Source organism: Microtus pennsylvanicus, chromosome 1 (genome assembly GCF_037038515.1).
Source record: "Microtus pennsylvanicus isolate mMicPen1 chromosome 1, mMicPen1.hap1, whole genome shotgun sequence".
Taxonomy (NCBI): Eukaryota; Metazoa; Chordata; class Mammalia; order Rodentia; family Cricetidae; genus Microtus; species Microtus pennsylvanicus.
In genome coordinates, this window is record NC_134579.1 from 28,144,243 (window position 1) to 28,166,988 (window position 22,746).

General features: G+C 46.1%; 1 protein-coding gene across 5 annotated transcripts in view; it reads right to left on the reverse strand.

Moving 5' to 3' along the window:
• Positions 1–22,746, reverse strand: part of Tiam1 (TIAM Rac1 associated GEF 1) — a 357,642-nt gene that overhangs the window by 165,429 nt on the left and 169,467 nt on the right. For 2 of the 5 annotated variants that reach the window (XM_075959442.1, XM_075959443.1), the window contains exon 3: positions 17,014–17,196. The gene's annotated coding sequence lies outside the window, so the exon portion shown is untranslated. Of the gene's footprint in view, positions 1–17,013; positions 17,197–21,350; positions 21,602–22,746 lie in introns of those variants that run through there. The other 3 variants (XM_075959444.1, XM_075959445.1, XM_075959448.1) reach the window with 3 other exon arrangements.

Genomic DNA, 22,746 nt, shown 5'->3' on the forward strand with positions numbered 1-22,746 from the left:
AAACAAATCCCCTTTGCATCTCAGCCATGAGTCTGCACGCACATGTGATGCACATGCGTGCACGCACGTTCTTGCTACTCCAATTAAAAGATGGTCCACCAGGCAGTGGACGCTGGAAACAGCACCTCACATCCACAGACAAGAGCAGTGTGACAATCAGTGTGTGCACTGTATCCCTGTGCCCAGCTCACTTCCTTCACTCTTACACAATTCAGGACCCAAACCCAGGAGACCCAAAGTAGTGCTGGGTCTCCCCAGGTGAATACATGAATTAACACAATCAAGACAACCTCCGTAGATGTCCGCAGGCCACTTTGACCTCAACAGCCCCTCATGGAACCCTAGGTGATACTATATTGTGTCAGGTTGGACATTAAAAAAACCACAGCCATCAAGTGTGAGATCCGGCTCCCTTCAATAAGAATGGAGTAACGCGGGGCTGGAGAGATGGCTCAGAGGTTAAGAGCTTTGCCCGCTCTTCCAAAGGTCCTGAGTTCAATTCCCAGCAACCACATGGTGGCTCACAACCATCTGTAATGGGGTCTGGTGCCCTCTTCTGGCCTGCAGGCATACACACAGACAGAATATTGTATACATAATAAATAAATAAGAACGCAATAATGCGTGGGAGAGTGTGCGACTATGTTAAATCAAGAATGGTGCGCCTCCACCGGGAAAGTCGATTAAAGCTGCAGCTCGGTGCTCTCCTCAGCCTTTGCTGGGCACACTTAGCTCTCCCGGTGGAGCTAACAAAAACAGGAGCACGCTGACACCTGCAATGGGCAAAGGTATTGAAAATAACTTTTCCACCATAGGTTGTGACCATGAAGTTCTAATGGGCAACCAAGAACAATAGCAATAGCCTGTGTAATCTGGGAGTCTGCTGGCTGGTTTGTGTCACCCTAAAAACCACTAGAGTCAGCCAGCAGTGCGGAGGGAGCCTCAGTTGAGAAAATGCCTCCATGAGGTCAGTCAGGCATTTTCTTAATGAGTGATTGATGTGGGAGGGCCCATCGCATTGGGAGAAGCGTGACCCTGGGCTGGTGGTCCTGGCTTTTATTAAAAAGCAGCCTGAGCTATCCAAGAAGAGCGAGTCAGCACCCTCCATGGCCCCTATATCAGCTCCTGGATCCAGGTTCCTGAAGTGTTTCAGTTCCTGTTCTAACTCCTGTCAGTGATGGACTGCTATGTGTAAGTCTACACCAAATAAACTCTTTCCTACCAAACTTCTTTTGGTTATGGTATTACATCAGAGCAATAGTAACCCTAAATAGTGACCCCATGGAAATACTGATTTATATAGGTATGCACTAGAAAATGGTAGAAATATGTTAATGCCATCACAAAAATTGTTGGAAATTTTTTCTTGATCTCAAACTTAAATTTAACTGATTTTTAGAAAATTCAAATCAGCAATTCAAACAGCAATTTAAAAATTCTATTTATGAGTGTATGTATATGTGTGTGTATATGTATGCATCTATCTATCTATCTATCTATCTATCTATCTATCTATCTATCTATCTATCTATTTGGGACTAGATCTCAGTATGTCTCCCTGGCTGGCCTGATACTCTATGTAGACCAGGCTGCCCTCAAATTCAGAGATTCATTATATCTGCCTCTGAGCTCTGGGATTATGTGTGCTAATACCCCCAGCCCATGATTTAGTGTGTGTATGTGTGTGTGTGCGTGCGCGCAAGCGCCTTCACCTGCATGTACATGGGCTACCTTCAAACTCATGATCCTCCTTGCCTCAGTAGTCACAGCATTAAGAATATAGATGTATGCCACCGTGCCTGATTTAGAAACCCTTTTCCCACTGGTGAAGAACTCCAGACTCAGGACAAGGGTGGAATTAAAAGGGAATAATTTAAAGACAGAATATTCCATTCTGTTGTTGAAAGTAGACTTCCAGAATACGATTAGTTAGAAAGACCTGCCTGCACCCCAGGCCAATAAAAGCTGTGTATAAATTATCAACAGTTTCGTAGGCAGCTGAGTGAGAGGCTTGACAGTGAAGACACAATGACTTCCCAACAGCCCAGAACCGATATTCTGTCTCATACTTAACATTCTATTTGAAAGTCTGATTTGCAAATGCTGCCAATTCTATCATCATAAATCCAACAAGATTTAATGCTTGGGAAATAAGATTTTGGGAGCTCAGAGACTAGAAGACTAAAGAATAAAAGAGTTCTGTACATAAATCTCTTTGACAATATTTTGCCTTTATCTTGACAATGCTACTAAAAGATAAAGCCTGATTTCTCACTCAGAACATTCCCGCAGGGTGTCCACAGCGCAGGACTGCCTCTGAGGTTTGACATGCACCTCGTGCCCTAATGGTGTTCTACTTTGTGGCTTTGCAGCCTCACACACAGCACACAGTGGCTGCAGTATTTGTTTCTAGGCCTCTAAGGGAAAGCATAATAAACAGATGGCAACATAAAGAAATGTCTTTTGTATAGAAGGAATCAATAAAAGATAATTACATGTTCAAAAGCTGCTGAACTGATTTACAAGTATATATTGGGGTCCATGTTTTCAATTCTTTGGGGCAAATCCAGGATATGGGTTGTGTTGTACAGTGATTCTGAGTTCGACATTCTGAGACAATGCCAAACTTTTGGACAGTAGCTGTACCATCTTAATGTCTCACCAACAGTATACAAGGGTTCCAGCTTCCCTACTGAAGGCCTTTGGGGTCCAGTCCCTAGACTCTTCAGGGTTCAGATTGGACGCTACAGTAAGCGAAAGGAACTTTTCTCTTGGGGCATCTGAGGGAAAATGAATGAACTCTCTCATTGGTGTGCTGTTTCAAACATGTCTGTCTTTTCTTCTGCCTCTATTCTAATTCTCCTGTCCGTCTTCTAATTTCTCCTAGCTTCTTCTCTAGTCTTCAAAATTTTCCACTGACCGGAAGCTTGGAGCGATAATAAAAATGACAAGAGTGATCTCTCATTGGTCAAAAGCACATTCCTAGGGTAAGTGATAGGGAGCCAAGCCATTTACCATGGCAACACAAGGGTTTCAAGGTTTCAGGATAAGACTGTGAAATGGGGTGGGGACACAGTGCCCACCAACAAACCTTGAGATATAGGTCTATTGTTAGCAGACTGGGAAGCGAAGAATTGGCATGCTTTTTTTAGGGTGCTTTGTGTAGCAACCTAGGTTGGACATCTGCGACTCTGACCTTGTGCATAGCTGTAAGGTTTTAAACTTATGATCTATTTCCAAAAAGCCTTTAGTCTAGTTTGAACTTACTGAAGTCTGAGCAAAAGGAACAAAGCAGGCTCTTAAGTGTCTACAGCTCTCATGGGACAAACAGATGGAGTTATGAAGCATGTCCTACATATGTTCTATATATCAAGATTACATAGCTAAATGAGAAGTCGTCTTCCTGACCACCCACATATATGTCTGTGTGCCCATAATATTGAGATGTAATCATGAGATTACATATACACATCAAAAGAGATTACGCATTACAATGCAGGTATTGGGGAGTCACCATGCTGCCTTAGCGAATTGAGTAACAGTTTCCAGAGTCGATGATCCTGCAGGCCTTTCCTGGACAGGATTAACCTCATCAGAGTCATTCCTCTGGCGGGTTGACATCTGAATATCAATTGCTATATGTTGTATATTTCCACGTCCTCCAACACTTTCCCACCCTCTCACCAACACGTTTTACTTTCCAGTTAAAAAAAAAATTACTTACACACACAAACACACACAGGGCAGGCTGATGAGAATGGTTGGTAAAATTGCTTGCAAGATAAGCCAGACAAGTTCATGAAGTCCCCAGAACCTGTGCGAATGTAGCAGAATTGACTGCACACAAAGTCGCCCCCTGACCTCCACACACATAGAGTGTCACCACACCTATCACCTGTACCCATGCATGCAATATCAATAAAAGTCTAAAATTCTACTATGCAGCCAGGCATGGCAGTGTATGCCCTCAATCCCATAACCTGGGAAGTAGAGACAGAAGAATTTCTATGACTTCAAGGCCAAGTTGATCTGCACAGCCATGCAGCCAGTTTCAAGTAAGCCAGAGCTATAGACTGAGACCCTGTCTGAAGGAGGAGGCGGCAGCACATGAGAATGAAAGCTCCAAGACTTAAATTTAACCAGCAGAGTTATAAGGTAAAACAGCCTTTGAAAAACAAAACAAAAACACCACTATAGCGATTATGAATAGTACCTCAGTGTGGTTTTGACTGGCATTTTTCTAATGATTCATGATATAGATTATCTTTTTCGTGTGCTTATTCAGCCGCCTGTACATCCTCTGGAGAAATGTCAGTCTAAGCCCATTGCCCATTTAGAGCTGGGCTGTTCTCAGTCGCTGCTGAGTTTGATCTTGAATCACTGCGTTCACAGCATACGGAGTTGGAAACAGGTAAAGGAAGCACAGTATGGACAATGTTGGGAAATGTGACAGCCAAAGAACAACGGGTTTCTGAGCCACGCAGCAGTGTGGACCGGCGTGGCGCTAAGCGCAATAAGCCAGAGAGAAAATGAGCTGACACAGGGAGCTCGCTTATCCAGAATAGGCAAACTGAAAACTGGAATGGGGGGTGGAGGTTAGCAGGGCCTGCGGCAGGCTGGATGGAGTAGGACATGCAGAGAGATGGTTTCTGTTCCGGGGGATGGGAATCCTGAACACTGTGGTAACAATCGCAGTCACTCATTTGAAATGGTTTGTTTCATTTCAGGTATATTTTAACACATACACACACACACACACACACACACACACACAAATAATTCAGCACACTTCTGTTTGCTTTAGCTTTTAAGTAAAATTAGTCAAAAAGAATAGTTAAGAAAGTTTTAATGAGTGTCCTTTTCCATGATGGTTGAGTCTCTCAGACAAGTATGAGCGAGGAAATGACACTGAGGGTACATGGTACCAGGGGCTCTGGGTAACCCCAGATGTACAGTGACTTCTACCTCACAGAGCCTCACCAGGTACAGAACTGTGAAGGTCATAGAAACCTCAGAGGGTTGCTGCAGAGAAACAGGAAGTTATGAGGAAGAAATGCAAGAGGAAGAACTGGTTGGAGACAGTGTTCAACAAGAATCCGTGACCAGCACCCATGCCTAGAGAGCATTCAACAAGTGCCCGTGGCCGGCACCCATGTCTAGAGACAGTATTTAACAAGTGCCATGGCCAGCACCCATGCCTAGAGAGCATTCAACAAGTGTCCGTGGCCTGTACCCATGCTAGAGACAGTACAGTGTTCAACAAGTGCCCGTGGTCGGCACCTGTGCCTCCAGTAGACACTGCACTCTGAAAGCACAACGCTGTTTTTTTTTCTGTGCTCTTAAAGCATGCCAGTAGAAAAATTTTAAAGTAAGCAAAAACTGTAAGAAACCACATTAACATAATTAATTATGAGAAAAATTAGCCCTCGCTGATACTCCATAAAAACCAACTCGGGGCCAGAAACGGTAAAGCACATGTCATTATGTCTGACCACCTGAGTTTGGTCCCCAGCTCCCACGGAAGAATACTCACATCCACGCATGGGGCCACTGAGACCAACGGGATCTGACTACCCAAGAAGGGATCGCAGTACTCAAGTAGGAGACAAAGATTTCGTTTATTTTGCCACTCAAACAATAAAATAGATTTCTAGGCCATTTTCTTGATCTAATTACTTTCATTTAAAGAACACTCTCCCACCAACTATGGCCCCCTCCCCGGTATAAGGAGATCGTGGTAAATAAACAATACACCAACTTGACAATAAGGCTCAGAGCACAGTCCTGCCATGGAGTGCACCTCTGGATATACTCACGGGACCGCAACCTCAAAAGAACAAGCATCCACCCTGTGCCTGCGCTAACAGGTACGTGTCTACCTTTCAAGCCATGAAGATGGAATCCATACACGTATGACATGGAGGCCACATGAAAGAACCCTTTTCAATACTTCCTATTGCTTTCTTTGACACACAAATGTCAAAGGCAACGTTGGGTTGTAAAATCAATGGCACACTTGATACTGGCCTGCTGGGAAGTTCTGTAAATGGAGCTAAAGATTTTCTGTTTAAAAATCAAAGATGCCCACTCCTTTGCGAACTGTGTACACACACTTCACACCCTGCCAAGTGTTTCTCCCCACTTGTCAGGCAGCAGCCCTTGATCTCAGCGAGAGGAGCCCCAGCCTCCCTCCCACGGGCCAGCAGCTGAATTTCCCACTGCTAATGGCAAGACCAGTCCACTTCCTCGTGTCTTTGTTCTGCTTTGCTCTTCTGATGGACAAACCCCATGCCTCCTTTGTTGGAAAGCAATGGCTCTCTCCAGCTTGTTCTATTATCCTAACGTACAGGGGATGCATTCGGGAGGGAGAGCATTTGGGTACAAGGGAGCCCCGGGCTACTAACTAAAAATTACTTATTACCAGCTGGGCAGGCAGCTGACATTTCAAAGGCACTGCCTACCTAGCTGCATAGCAAACCAAAAGGATGGGGGGAAAAAACCAAACCGCCTCACCAGCCATCTGTACCGTCCCCAGTCCACACCACGCAGCGCCAGAAACCCCCCAGTGAGGCCATGAACGGGACAGAAGAAGGGACAATGCTGCCGAGCTGGGTTGAGACTGCACTCCTGCGCCTGTCCGCTAAGGCATCCCCACCAGGAAACACTTGCAGAGAATGTCTCATGCCAGATGAAAGGCAAGGTCGGGGTGCAAAACGCTTGTTACTCAGCTGGCCCCAGAGGCTGTCCCTCCAAGTTTTCGTGCAGCCGTGATGAAAGGGATTTCCCTCTACCCTTCCTTACCTTCCAGTCATGTGAGGCTTAATTAATATGCACTCGGAGTTTTAAGATCACTAGATGAAAAGGGGAGCAGATGTGAACGGTATTATTATTTTGTTCAAAGTAGACTGGTCCACTAACATCTGCGGACAAGCTTACCACATGCCACTTAAAACGCACAACAGGCTCAGATGCCAAAAAATTCAGGTTTGTGTTTCTGAAGGCATCCAAGGTCTGCATATATTTTCAGGCCTTGATTTCGGATGCGGCTCCTGTCTAACCAGAAAGGGAAGTGCACACTGGGTAAGGGTCAACAGTAAGGCTGGAGCTGGAGAGGGCAAGGCAGAGGGTGGAGAGGAAGGTAAATGAACACTGGGCTGCAGAGAACCATAAATTCTCTTCAAGCATTTTTCATCTACCCTTGAACTCCTTATAGAATTCTTCAACTAACTCCCCGCACATGAAAGCCCCTTTTCTTACCAACTTTAAAGACAGAGATTTATGCCTAGAGAAGCTAAAATTTTATTAATACAGATCCAATGGCACCAGGGGGATCAGGCTGTGCATGCAATAACAAAATTTAATCAGTGCTTAGAGATACGGATGGCTAGGAGCAGCGGTCCAAATATGGAAGCTGTTTGGTCCACCCTCAGCTCAGGAGCCTATTAACACCTGAGTCAGATGAGAACTCCTCAGGCCACAGTTCTCAAGAGGCTTCCACTACACCACCCCCCTCCTATCCATGTCCCCTTGACTTTCTCCCTTGATCTATCCAACCAAGCCTCAGGGATCCCCCTGATAATTCCCCAGAATCACAGGCCCAGCCCTCTGTCCTCTGTTCCCAGAAAAGCTTGTTCCCCTACACTTAGGCATTCTTGGTAGAGTGTCACTACAAGGGAGCCCTTCCTATTTAACCCTTCTACTCGGAAGTCTTTTGCTTCTCTGATCTCCATGGTGACTGTCACCTTCCAGGTGGCACATGCGCCAAAGACTCGCTATCTTCCTCCAGAATTCCAGGTACAAGGGGGGGAGGGAGATTCTTCTAGACCTAGAGACTGGTACCTCATAGCTATGAGGTTGCCAGGACAAAGGCCATTCTTGTCCTATCTCTATTCTGCAGGAACAGAAACAATTCTTGACGTAGAAACTTCTCATGCTGCCTAGCAACTGCTGTCCAAGCAGAAGGTCTCAGGGGGCTTAAGAATTAACACAGGTCAAGCAATAGACTCTTGGCTAGATCATCTGGGGAGAATTCAGGGGTGCATCTCCTTAGCTTGGGTTTCTACATTGTTGCTATGTTCTAAAATTTTATTATATAGATCATTTTAGGTTCATAGTAAAAGTACAGAGATTTTTTTTCATAGACTTGGTTTTATAAGAATAGACCCCTCCCCCTCCACCCACATACCTACTAGGGAAGCACATCTGTTGGAAGCCAATGAACCCACATGACACATCATTATTCCCGAAAATCCTACACTAACGTTACTCTGGAAGTCACTCATTCTCGAGGTTTGGACAGGAATCGTACGTATCATGTATTTGCTGGACTACCCAATCTACCAGTTTCCTACCTAGCCATCCCTCCCTGCTCCCCAGTCCCTAACAACTAAATCTAAGGCTCTTCCAGGCCTTTTCGTGGCTTGCTCACTCTTTTTAGTACTGTGAAGTATGCTACTGCGTGAGGTAGGTGCCCACCTACTGAAAGACATCTTGGTCGCCTCCGAGTTTGGACAATCCCGAATAAAGCGGTCATGAGCCACATGTGCAGGGTTTTGCACAGGGCTTTGTATGGGAAAGACGTGCAGAAAGAAAATGCAAAGAATGGTCTTACTAAGCCTAAGACAAAATGAGCTTCACACTCTCTAGAAAGCCGCCTCTTTCTAAGAACACTTGACAAATTAAATCTGGCAATGAGTCTGGTTTTAGCTTTACACACAGATGAAGCCATCCCTAACATGATGCTTTCTTCCCAAGCACTTCAAATATATTTATAAGCCCTAAATGTGAAGTGAGATTCAGATACTGCCCTTTGTACCTATTAAATTAAATGCATCTGCAGAACAAAATGATTCATTTCCCTGCATGTGACCCTGAACACAAGACCGAACAGGGGGGATGTTGAAAGACCCAAGTGGCTGTGCCACTTCAAACACACAACCAGATGGCCAGAATAGATTTCCAAACAAAGACCCCTGGAAGTCTCTGGAACTAGGTACGGGAAACAGGGAAGCAGGCATTTAGTCAACCAATTACGTCTCAACAACTGCATACTAACGATTAGACAAGAGGCAGGAATTGGGCAGGGGTAGCAGTTCAGCAGTAAAATATTTATCTAGCATCCATGAGGCCAGGAGTCCATCCGAACCAACACCAAAAGTAACAGACAGAAAGATAGGTAGGCAGATGATCTTCAACATACAGGCAGCTTGGATCACATGGGCCAAAACTGTGGGAAAAGTGAGCTTCATCAAAACAGACTGCAGGTCACAGAATAAATTGTTCTCATGACCATTAGAAAAAGCTGAGGAACAGGACCTGCATGGGGAAAGGTGGAAGGCATGGTATCTGAGGACAGAATCATATTATAAGAAATGACAGGCCAAAAAAGTTGCTTAATTTCCAAAGTAAAATTTCATTCTTAGGACGAAGGACCCTAAACCATCACTTGCCCAGAACCACGAACCCCAGACACAGGAAGGAGTTTAATAATCCCAATTCGAGGCAATAGAAGGCCTCACTCCTAACTGTCCGAACCCTCGGGAAGGCAGACACCAGACAAGAGAATTCAAAATCTGGGCTGACCCAGACGTCCCTGTTTAGATGGCAGAGTGTGGTCACTGAATGAGTCCATCTGTAGGGAAAAGTGTCACTCACGTGACAGAAAAAGGAGGCTGGTGATCTGGATTTTACCCCTGTTCAATGAACTCTTCAGGAGAGGGGACCAGCCAACACCTGGGCCTGCCTTTGGCTAACTGCAAAGTCCAGTGAGGTTGTTAGCCTTGCATAATGTATCCAATTACTGAAGGAGAGCAAGTTACCCACTCTTGTGTTTCCCTCAGCTGGCAAGCGACTAAATAGTGTCTTTTCCCATTTGGGTAATTTCTCTCCTGATGAAAATTACTTCCAGATCCCGGGTTTTCCGTGGTTTCCATTTTCAACCTACATGAAGCCTCTTAGTCCTGGGGCAAAAGGGAAGGGAAGGAAGAGAACACAAAATTTTAAACATGGCACACACACACGAATGTAAACTCCAGCCACAGAAGCTGGGTCTGATGAATAAGGTCAAGAAAAGGCTGTGTCTTAGCACACTGGTGTCCACACACAAGGCTTTAGGTAGTGGCTTTGTGCTGGCTTGCTTGTGAGCTCACTTGTAGGTCATACACATGGTGAGCTATGCTGTTCTCAAACAGCAATTCTCCTGCCTCGACCTTCAACCACTGAGTAACTGGATCACAGGGATGAACCATAAGCCAATATATCTGCTTTTTGGTTCCACCACGTTAGAAAAAAACTCTGTAAAGGATGGGACTTTCATCCCTGGCCAACAAGGTAGTCAAAATCAGAAGCAGGAAGTGCCCAAGTGGAAAGAATGTGAGTCTCTTGACTTTGCCTTTTTCCAATGAACACTTTCCGATATTTCACTAAATAAATACCAACCAGCAAATAAGAGTAATCATTTTATCCAAATATAAGTAACTAAGAATGTCGTAAAACAAAAAGACAGGAACAAGATATGGGAAAGGGACCTAGACAGGAGGAGTAGCCGGTGGTGGAAGAGGAAAGAGGAGGCGAAGATAATCAGAAACCATGGCATAGCTGTATGAAATTGTCTAAGAACACAATTAATACAAAAGGAAGAATCGCTCTGTCTGGAGGAGTGATTTCTAGCAAAATCAATAGCAGCACTGGACCTACAGGGAAGAAAATGTTGAGAGCACTGCCAGGGAGCTGTGCAATAAAACTCCCACACTTAGATCCTTAATAGTCTCACCAGGGACCTAAACAAATAGCCCATCCACTGGGCCTGCGTGTCCAACAACATAAGAATGGATTTTTGAGATGTGGTATCAACACGAATCATTTTTTTTCATTTATAAAGAAAAACAAAGTCTGGAAATAACCACATGAATCAAGTTAAGCCAGTCTCAGAGAAGTGAGTATGTGGTTCCTAGATTTTATGCAGATATATAAAATTATGTGCATATACATGACATAAAAATCCCTAAGAGAAAAAAACAGGACTAACAGGGCAGGGCAGAATGAGAAAGAGCAGGGTGGGGGAGAAGGAGAAATGTGTGCAACGTAAGATACATACATGTATGAAAATGTCTTCATGTAACACAGTACCATGTGCAATGAATATACACAATGGAAAACCAATTTAAAGTGCACTGGGTTGGATCTTTTTAAGACTAAATGACCTCTTAAGTACATGTGCACACTAGATTACTGGAATCACTGAGAAAAAAGAAAGCAGAAATAGTATTACCAAAAGTCCAGATAGGCTGCTTGTCCTGACTTGAAATAAATACAGGTACACCCCCCAATTTATGATGAAGCTACTTCCCAATTACACCTATCGCCTTACGTCAAAAGCACATTTGCTACACCTGACCTACTGAGCATCACAGCTGAACATTGCTGCACACTGTGGACCCTTGCATTCTTCCCTGGTGACTGGGTAGATGACAGTGAGCTGTCTGTCATTCGTCAGTGCTGCCCAACACTGATACCAAAGACATGAGCTATGGACACTCCCAGACCATAGAAAGCCCCAAATTTGCAATTCCAAATGCGGTCTGAACTGTTGTAAAACTGACAACTCTAAGCCCAACCAGCCTACTTCTGGGGCCATGTGTCCTGAAGATAAATGGGTCGTTCTACACATACCGAAAGATGACAGCATCCTTAGTAATCCCCCATCTTCAGCCCTCACAGTTCTCTGGCTAATGTCCTGACTCACCCATCCTTCTCAGAGGCTCGCCCTCCTCCTCTCCTCACAGTATCTCCTGGAGAGGGGTAGCTGCCCATCACACATCACTGAATCTCCTGAGGGCATCTCCGGAGGCCACACTCACAGCCATGTAACAAGTTGTTTGTTAAAATAATCAATGAACTCGCCAAATTCACCCTCTTAGAAAGATTCCTATGAAGCACAGCAAATAGCTGCCGCTCGCCCTGAATGCACAGCCATGATTTGACCCACTGGGACTTCTGTAAGTGCATATCAATAGTTCTCAGCACAAGGCTGAATCGCAGGAGCTTGCAGTGGACTCGAGACTTCTTCCACCGTGGTTGGAGGCCATGCTTGGCTTGCAAGCGGCCGATGGCAGCAGCCTCTACCGTACCCTTCAAAGCTTAGAGCCTGTAAAGCCGTTTGATGCTCACCCACTGCCAACCCTCGCGGTTTCTTTCAGCATTCTGCTGTTTCACACCCTCCCTGTCTGGATTCTCCTCTTCATTATCATACTTCATTTGTTTTTTTTCACCAAAGCCTTTGGTCCTCGTTACACAGACTGATGCAGTTTAATCAGCGGGAAACACACTGATAAGCGCTGCTCTGCTCCCCAGTGGCTGCCTGGGATTATAGGTGGCCTCCCCTGAGCCTGACCCAGGTTACAGGGAGAGATCAGCCTCCCCCCCCCCCAACCGTGAAAGTAATGACAAGCAGCCCCTCTGCCACCCCCACTCTGGTTCATTCACTCCTGTAAGGAAATCAAACTCTGCAGAGCATCAGTTAAGGCCTGTGCTCTGTGCTCTCTGGCTTGTTCCCAAGTTAAACACTTATGTAAATCCCATGCCACTGCTGTCGGGACTGAACACGGACCAGGACACCCAGCGTTTCTGGAGTTTTCCTTCTGTTTACCCACTGTCAAGTGGGTATTTCCCAGGCAGCCTGTCCTCCTCCAACAGAGACTGGCTGCAACCACTCTGCCCCCACCCAGGCAACCAAATGTGACATCAAAGGAGCTCCGGAATAGCCATCTGTCCCTGCCACGCCAATGTTTATGCAATGTGGGCAGGAGAGGGACAAGCCAGGAGAAGAGTATCCCAAGCATCCAACGCAAAGCACCAACATCCTAAACCGTATATACCACCGACCGATACCACTCAAGACCAAGATGGTCTCCTGCTCCTTGAAAAGACTAGAAACTAACAACCTTTTCTGAGGGAATTCAAAGAGCCAGCTCAATCCACTCCACCTGTGGACAAACATCTAAAACTAAAGTGAGATTCCTAATTCTGCAGTTTTTCAAATATCATCGTACCCACTCCCTGAGCCATACCTAGTCATGATGTTTCAAGCAACACTGACTTTAACCAAATCACAAAACACGAAAGACCTTGGCAACATAGAAATGAACACAAAGGTTCCGCATTCTACAGTCAATGTGACATCACCATCAAAGGCGCCGATTCTCTCTAGAGTTAGTTTGACATCATCATCTTCTTCTTCATCATCATCATCAAAGGCGCTGATTGTCTCTAGAGTTAATTTGACATCATCATCATCATCACCAAAGGTCCTGGTTCTCTCCACAGTCAACGTGACATCACCATCAAAGGCGCTGATTGTCTCTAGAGTTAATTTGACATCATCATCAAAGGCCCTGGTTCTCTCTAGGACTGAAGGTCAGTGCACATGGAGACAGAAGTCAGATAAAGTGTGATGATGAGTTCAGTCAAAGAGACTCACACATGCCACAGGAAGTTCGGCCACGCAGCCAGCCCCCTGTGCCCACCTCTCCACATCCACACATCTACCCAACTGTAGACTGAAAACACTTGAAAAGAACAATGTGCGGGCTGGAGAGATGGCTCAGAGGTTAAGAGCAATGCCTGCTCTTCCAAAGGTCCTGAGTTCAATTCCCAGCAACCACACGGTGGCTCACAACCATCTGTAATGAGATTTGGTGGCCTCTTCTGGCCTGCAGGCATACACACAGACAGAATATTGTATACTAATAAAAAATAAATAAATAAAAAAAAGAACAATGTGTATCCGTGCAACACAAGTACAGGTATGTTTTTGTCATTATTCTCTAAGCAATAATGTGTAACAACTGATTTCATAGCACATATGCAGTATTAGGCATTATTAGTATTGAGAAACGAGTTACAGCAAAACAAGATGATCCTTCTGCTTACTTGGTTTGGTTAGGTTTTGGTCTTTCTCTTAAATTTGATAGGTGATGTTACAAGGGCAGAGGGCAGATATTAGGAGATGAGGGGATAAGTGGGACCAAAAGTTTAAAAAAAGAAAGAAATATACTCAAATGATTGTTTTTTTTTTAAAAAAAAAAAAACAGCAAAAACAGGACGAAACACACAGTTCCATAGGGGCTTGAAGGTCTGCACATTTTGAGACCCAAAGAGTCCCTACTCTGACTGAGAGTACTTAACAGAATGCCAGGTACACAGTAGGTGCTCAATGTGTGTAGTGTATTTATTTATTTAGAGATCGGGTCTCACTAAGTAGCTAACCTGGAACCCACTATGAAGACCAGGCTGGCTTCAAACTCACAGAGATCAGCTTGTTTTTGCCAGGATTAGACGTGTGTGCCACCATGCCCAGCATGTCGTCTCTTTGCTGCTGCCTTCTGACTCCCTGGCTAGCCATCTTTCCACCACCTTACAAAGAGGGACACGCCCAGAAGTTAGAACATGTCTGGCATTTTGCTGAGAAACTGCTATGGAATATGGCTGGCCACCAGATAAAGCACAACACACTGCATTCCAACTGACATCTTTGGTATCTTTCAAAAGGCGGAATGGAGTGAAAAGCTTGGCAAGTTTGTCTTCCCATTTCCATGGAACACGCTTAGCCACAGGCCTGAGCACTGGGAGCGACTGGATGGCTATTCATCACGTAAACCTGCTGCGGTTCCCTTGGGGTGGGTGGCTGGGCCCTGCACTCAAAGCCAAGGGATGATGCATCCCTCGCCCAGCTCAGCTGGAACAGCTGCAGTGTGAAAACACACGGGCTCGGACAAGCACAGACTCCCTCCAGGTCCGCCCCTTGCTGCCTTTTAAACTGGCTCTTTCTCCTTGGTGCTTCCCCTCGGTTGAAGAGCTTAGGAACAAACCTGACATTTCTCCGGATGTCTTTGAGCCGATTTTAGGTGATCTCAAAAGAGTTCCTAGATCCTCGCTACAAGGACAGAGCCCTAAAGATTTGTAAGTGACTTTTAGGAAGGAAGTACTCAAGAGGAAGAGTGGACAAGCAACACTGGGATCTGAGACTAGAAAGGTGGGAGGGCCCAGAGTAAGAAGGCAGCAGAGGGAGGTGGACCCACCTTTGGGAGAGATAACTAGTGACTGGGGAAGACTGCTCCAGGGGGAAGCATGATAAGACAGCATGCCCTGAGACACAGCTAGGGAGACGGATCCAAAGCACCCCAGTACCCCTTGCAGCCACTGCTCTCCATGCAATGGACAGTTTGAGCGAAAGGACAAGCAGCCCCACAGTAGAGGAGACCCAGGAGCACCTCAGGAGCCCGAACTGTGGAGCTAGAAGACCAGGGTTTACACCCAAGTTCTGTCATTTCCCAACTTTGCTGCTCTAGACAACCGAGTTGAGACAAAGACAAGACTGTTCGCACAGTGTGCTGGGTCAGGGAGGGAAGGAAGCCACAGGAAGTCACGACAAGGTGAAACTTTGGCTTGGGACAGGAGCACCTTCCTAGTGGATAGCTCTTACAAAGGATGAAAAGGAGAATAGAAAATTGCTGGGTATTGATCAAAGGAGAGCCAAGTCTTCCCAGGGAAGCCCTCCCACAGAAAGAGACTAGCACTTGCTGGGAGCAATTTGCATGAAAGGGGACAGACCATCAGGGTGCACCACGACACAGACGCAATTGTTGCTGACGTCACCTCTACCTCTCAAAAAGAGTCACAACCCAATTAGGTTCACAGGGTGCTAGGTAAACACCCAAGAAGAAGCTTTCTCCAGCAGCTGCAGGGCTCGTCAGAAGGGCGTGGCTAGGGCTGGCTCTGGGTTCTGGCAGGGAGGAGCAGCAGGCAATACTGGAAGAACAGGTTACAGTAGGACCCACTAGCAGGACCTGGAATGCTGGAGGGAAACCTTAGAAGCTGCCGGGGTCGGTCAGGCCTCAGGAAGCAGCTGCCTTTGTGGTTTCATTTTGTTCAAAGTCAGCAGCCCCCAGTATCTTACCAAAACCTGCTTAACATTAAAAAAAAAAAAATGCTCAACGTAGCATCACCAAGGCTTCGGTAAGTTAGTGAGCAGCAGGCAAACTTGGGAATAACTGCAACTTCATATCGCTCAAAAGCTCCACTTAAAAACTATTTATTTCATGTGTATGAGTTTTGTCTGCATATATGTAAGCATACTACATGCGTACCAGACATCTGTCGAGGCCAAAAGGCAGCACTGAATACCGCGGAACTAGAATTATGTACAGTTGTGTGCTGCCACATGGGTGCTGGGAATTGAGCCTGGGTCCTCTGAAAAAGCAGCCAGTGCTCTTAAACAGTGAGCTATGGCTGGGTCAACCTTTCCCAAGTGCCTTTTGGTGTTAATCATTCTCTCCCAATGAAATCCTTGGGAACTACAGAGACCACTGTCCTCATTTGCAGAGTGAAAACCAGAAAAGTACATAGCCCTTTCTGTTGGACCTCCAAAGAGGGAAGGAAGTTTTTTCAAAGCCTTTCTCCTCTACATGACTCAGAACACGCAGGTTTGGCCCTAGATCCCTTCTGGTAAAGCTCCAGACTCATCACACAATAAGATGAAGGTGTCCAGTGTGACCACATGGGTGATTCCCCCATGAAATGGCATGCTTTTTCCAAGCACATTTTGCAGGGAGAGGACTGAGCCTCCCTCATTTAACGTGATTCTACAGGCAACACACATGCTGGGACACCAAGCTTCCTCCTGCGCCATCAGATCTGTTCTTTCTTCCCTTTCCTAGCTCCAGACAAGCAGGCGAAGGGGAAGCCAGGCACAAAGAGGTAGGGAGTCAACCTCTGACGTCTACAAAACAACGTAACAGTGGCAAGAACCCACCAAGCCTGCGCTCCTGAGAATCTGAAGCCTCTGATTCCAAGTGATTCCATGTGAGGAGACCGGTAGCCTTCTTCCCGCCAAGACCAGTCACCAATACCACACTTTCCACTGTCCCAAAACAGCAGTCTAAGGAGCAGTCTGAGACAATAAAGACTTAAAGGTCAACAGCTTATTCTCCAGTCTCAGGCAAACACCACACTTACCCCAGGCCGAAGGGAAGAGCCTTCACTAGGGTCTCCAGAGGTGCCATCTGAAGGGGCTGCTCACTTCCTGAGAGAAAGACTGGAATTCAGAACATCATAGTCTCTGGAACTTGTGTGCCCTTCCTCTTTCTCTGTCTTGCTTTCAGGTCTATAGAGGTGGGTTTCAGTCCACAACGGTTCTACCTGTCAGAGAAGATAAAAAAAAAAATGGGTTTAGGCTAATTTTGCATGTATTTCACGAACACTCATAACTGTGTAACTGTTTGCTCCAAGATGAAAACATGCCGTCCTGCAGGGAAGTTTCAGAAAGCCCCCGACACTGACCAGATTCAGTAGAACCCTTCCTGCCAGGCTAAGCAGTAAAAGCCGCCAAGAAGTCCGAGACCAGACCAGCTGCCTGGAAAGCAAGCCTTAAACCAGAGATACCTGGAAAGGACGCTTGCTCTCCAACCTGTTGAGCTAGCTGTAGGCTGTGCAGTGTGCTCCAGCTTCCCAGCTTCATGAACTGTCACTCACACTGGGGTGGGCTTTGGTGATGCAGCTGTCTTGTGAGTCATTTCTGCTCCTGGAAGTAACCTCTCACCCATATTCCTGTAAGTGACCCCAGTAAAACTCATTGGTTCACCAAGCAGGACTTTGGCAGTATCTGCATTTTGATCTGTCATCAGATCCCTATATGAAGTAGGTGTGTGTGTGTGTGTGTGTGTGTGTGTGTGTGTGTGTGTGTGTGTGTTGAATCTCCCCAGGAAGACACCAAGGTGACCGAATGAAACTCTACGATTAGGACAAAGTCTCACCAAGCCTCTCTAAGCCATTATGCAAGTAAAACTTTCCAGAAGTGGTGATATCTGTCCCCAGACTTTCACCAGATGAGTGACATAGTAACACTGCCTCAAAAGCACTCAAAGAGGGGCAAGCCACTTGGGAGGACTCCACTTCCTGGTCTTCCCTCTGATATCTCAAACACCACCAGCCTAACAGAGGCGACAGGCTGGACCAAGAGCAGCTGTCTGTCTTCCCTGATGAGAACGCCACACCTGAAGTTCAGTAGTTACAATATATAAACCAGGGCTCCATCCTTGGGCACAGGAGAGAATGACTGTCACTGTACCACAGTGCAAATGAATGCTATTCCAGCTCACCATCTCTCCCGTCCCCAGACCAGCCCTTATAATTCCAGATGCATAACATAAGCAAAACAAACCATCTATAACTCAGGACCCTTTCAGTTCCCACTCCCTCAGAAGATTAAATGGCTTGGGCTCGAGGGGGCCTCAAAACCCAATATTCCTTTCTAAAACCCAGGCAACCGCCCAGCCCTGGACCTTCATTTTCCCTCCTCAGCAATGATCCGGGTATGCTTTCCTGGTCCTGGTTACGAGTGGGGTTTTAAGATCACGTCACTTCTGTTCAAAAGGAAATGAAGGGAAAGGAGAGAGGAAAAGGAAGACAGATGAGACGGACGGGAAGATTATAATAATCCCTGGAAGACAAGGCAAAAACTGAAAAGAAGAAACACGCAGTCACTTTCTCAACAATTTACTAGGAAACTAAGATTAACACACAGGAAATTTAAAAGGTGTCCCTGGTGACCTCACTCACTGATAATGAAGAGGGAATAAATAGATAGGAAGAAGATTTTTTGTTTTAGTTCATGACAAATTCTATTTTATCCTATTTTACTGTTCTGACAGGCAGGCAGAGAGAGAAGTGTTGAATTTCAAAGTTACGACAAGGAAGGACAGAGAACAGGAGACACTCAACGAGCTACCATTCACAAAAAACCTACTGTGCGCCAAGTCACATGAAAAGTGCCCTACCTGGATCCTCTCAGTACACCCCACAAACACGAGTCATTTGCATATTTATCTCATCACTGGAGGTATGGAAATTCCAAGGTAATTATCCTGAGACCTCGCCGCTAACTGGCAAAGCTGGAGTCAAAGCCCTCAGATTGCCACACACTCAGAAAGGTTGGGCTAAACTTTAAGACACTCAGGCTCATGCATTAAATATGAACAGAAATGAAAGGCTCCGCCCCAGTCATTACGACAATTTGTCTACTCTTGCGCAAGGTAAATGTGTATTGCTGAGAGGTCTGAACGCTGCCACACTTCGCATTAAATTACCTCAAAGCAAGCCTCATGCATACTCTGGCTCTATGCTCCAAGAACAATTTCGCAGGGTGTGCCCTAGTGAATCCACAATATCCACCTTGGAACAATTTGGTCCAATATGTATGATGCTCACAAACAGAAGGTATGCTTTAATAAACAGAAAAACACAATCGACGTCAAAGACACAAAGGCAAGCACAAAATGTCTTCCTCCTTACGGCTGGGGGGCTCAGCTGCTTGTTTTCAAAGGATGTCATAAACCCTTTCTTAACAGCATCCCATACGGCAGAATTTTTTTAGATGTACACTTGAATGTTTTCAATTCTAGAAGGAGGCTGTTTGCACGTCAAATATGAAAAACCCACGCTGGTTCTTCCAGCAGCAATAAAGCTGTTAATATGTTGGGAAGATTAATCAAGGAAATATCCACAGCTAGGAGAATGTTGTGGCACTAACACACGTGTGCACACACGCGCGCGCACACGTACACACAGAAAGAGAAAAAAGGGATAAGTAACCAAAGCCAAGAGGACAAGGAAACATTTTTACATATGCCTCAGCTTTAAAAGCTGAATCTATCTAATATAACTAACTGTACAGCAATATACTGCAAGCCCTGGAAGAACCGGGAAACTTCCAATGAAAATTAGCTACTAACACAAATAATTTCAGTGGTCCTATATCTGTGACAAACTGAACTCAAAACATTAGACGTCTATAAAACAAACAGAGCCAAACCAGGACTGGGAGAGGGAGCATGGCACAAGAATTGAGAAACTCAGTGGTCCTAAAGCAGAGTCAACCCCAGCTTCAGACATCTGCATAACAGTCCCCAGTGACAACACCCAAGAGCCTTCGCTGTGAGCCACTGCTTCCCCTTTCTCTAAGGGCTGCAGTTTCATAAACTCCATCTATTCCTTAGTGCTGCCCTTGCCATCACAAGATCCAGTTCAGCCATCCCCTGTAGTGAGACAACAGGTTCCTCTGGAGTAGGCATGACACCATCGAGCTCCAAGTCACCCTATCGGGCTGTTTCTGAAGCCACTGCCAGGTGTGACAGCCTGGGCCATACCACCTGATCTCCCTTGGGACAGATGAAGTGTGGCTGAAGAGTCAGTCATTCCTTCACAAACAGATCATTACCTTCAAGGAAGCAGAATGTTCCCGGCAAGCTAACTGAGCCCCCAGCAGCCTGTGCCAGGACCTGCAATACCTGCAATACTGTTGAGACGGCCAAGTCATGCCACCCAACGCTAGGAAAGCGACAAGATCAGCAGAGAACAACTCCTCTCCCGCTCCCTTCAAACTAGGAAAGAGCTTGTGGCAAAATGGATACTTAGTTGCAAACCTAAGAGCCAGCCATCTCGACACCTTTCTATCCTAAAAGTAATTTCATGAAGTATCAGCTGACAATAAGCATTCAAAATCCTGGCTCCAAGGGCAGCATCACACCAAGCCACTGATCAGACTCAAAACAGGTATGTCAGCCTCAAAACTTCCTTCTGACCACACACCCAGGAAAGCCTACTGAAAACAAAACCCAGGACATGGGGTGGAGGGTGGGGGAGCCGAGTCTATGCTTTGCTAGGATATTGTCACTTACAAGGACCCCCAACCCCGGTGCCACCCTCCAGCCAAACTTCCTCTCTTCACCCCACCCAAAATTCACTTAGGCAATGGATCGGAAGATTAACCAGTTGCGGCAGAAAAACTCACGTTAAAAAAAAGAAGTTCCAGATAAACAGAGATCCCTTGTGGCAAAGGGGCTTTTAGCTGGGGGAAAACCTGAGACTTAATGCCTCAGTTCTAGAATTCCCACCCAGGTGCTGGTCCGAAGCCACAGCTTCAAAATATCTGAAAACCAGTCCAGCCTAGAATCCCAAACCTCTCCAAGGGATTCCCTCCATCCCCACCCCCCACCCATACACAGACTAGTGATTGCCAGAGGAGCACAGCAGGGTTGGGTCCCAGGCAGGAAGCATCTTTTCGGTGGGTGTCAAGATCAGTCACACTGTCTCCGTCCCGTCCCATACAATGTTCCTCGCTAAAGCAAGGGAGAAGTTTCAGAGTCAGAACCCCCTTTTCCTGAGGTCAGAACCCCACACTGCGGTTTGCTCAGCAGAGCCGCACAGCGCCCCGGGGCTCAGCACAAACTGAGCGCAGCCAGGTCTCCGGCCATCCAGGCTCCCAGCCTCAGGCCTGTACACACTTAAGGGTTCACCCATCCTCACCACAGCCCCCGCAGCAGCTTCCAGGGCCAGCCGTGCCCAGGAGATTCACGGGTGGAAAATGTATCGAATTTTTCAAAGCTCACCCGCGGCTCAGTGAGGCGCACGCTCCCGGCTGCCTTTCCATCTCTCCAACTTCCAGTAACTGAAATCAGGAAGCTGTAGCCTTCCCGGCTGCCGGCAAGGGAGTGGGTGTATCTTGTGAAGTTTCGTGCTATGATGAATCTGGTCATTTGGGTGTGTTGGAGAGGGCCTAGGGCTCCTCCTCCTCCTCCTCCTTCTCCTCCTCCTCCTCCTCTCCCTCCTCCTCCTCTCCCTCCTCCTCCTCTCACTTCTTCAGTAAAAAAAAAAAAAAAGCAAAAAGGTTTTGGCGGCAGCCTAGCTAAGGACTGTGGCTTGCAGTCATTGAGTCCAGCACTCTGCTAGCCACATCCTGGGAGAGATTTATTCCTATGGGATCTCAACTATTTTACAAACGAAACTGGGCGTACAGCACAAGGCATAAACTCCTGTCAGCATTCGCCTGCACACAGCAAGACAGCAGTGTCTCTTCAAGAATAACTACACCCCTTACCTGGTCCCCTCAGGGGCAGACCTGACTGTGGATAGTTTGCTGGACAGAGATACAATTCCTAAACATTGTTTAAGTAAACCTAGAAAACAGAAAGGGCAGGAAAAGAAAAACCTTTACTAGCTATCTTTAAACCAATGGCAACTGGTAACTTAGCACAAAGTCTCCAGAAAATTCTCCAGTTCCCTCACATTCGTCCTCTAAACAGAAAGCTGCCATATGTTTGATTCCCGTGAACAATATTTATAGCAGTCTCTAAAAATTGGAGCGAAAACACACTAAGTCACCCCGCAAAGCACTCCAAGAAGTACTCTCCGGGCTCCATCGTGGTTTTCAGGCATTAGTTCAGTAAGTGAAACTTCTCATGGCCAGTGGCTAAGAAGCAGCCTCAGGTGGCTAGTTAGAAAGAACGAAGCAATCACAAGTGAGTGAATCAGACACTGGGCCCAAAAATGGCCAAAGCAGCCATGGGTGAAATTGATAGATGAATAAAGCATTATCATTTCTTCAGGTTATCAGCTGTGCTGAAAGTCAAAGGTATTGACCCCTTCCCCCCACTGCAAAAGGGCTTTCCTCAAAGACACAGACCACAAAAAAAGAAATACAGCAATCAGTAAAGGAATCATAATGACTCAAACAGTAGCCGGAACTACAGGCTGGAAGCAATACTCAGAAAAAAACGAAATGTAATTTTGGGGGTGGGGAATTGGCTAGCTGGGAAATTAACTGGCTGGGTTGGTAAAGAACTGGTTTACGGTACTTGCCATGCAGACATAAAAAACTGAATGAGATATCCCACACCCAGAGAAAAAATCCAA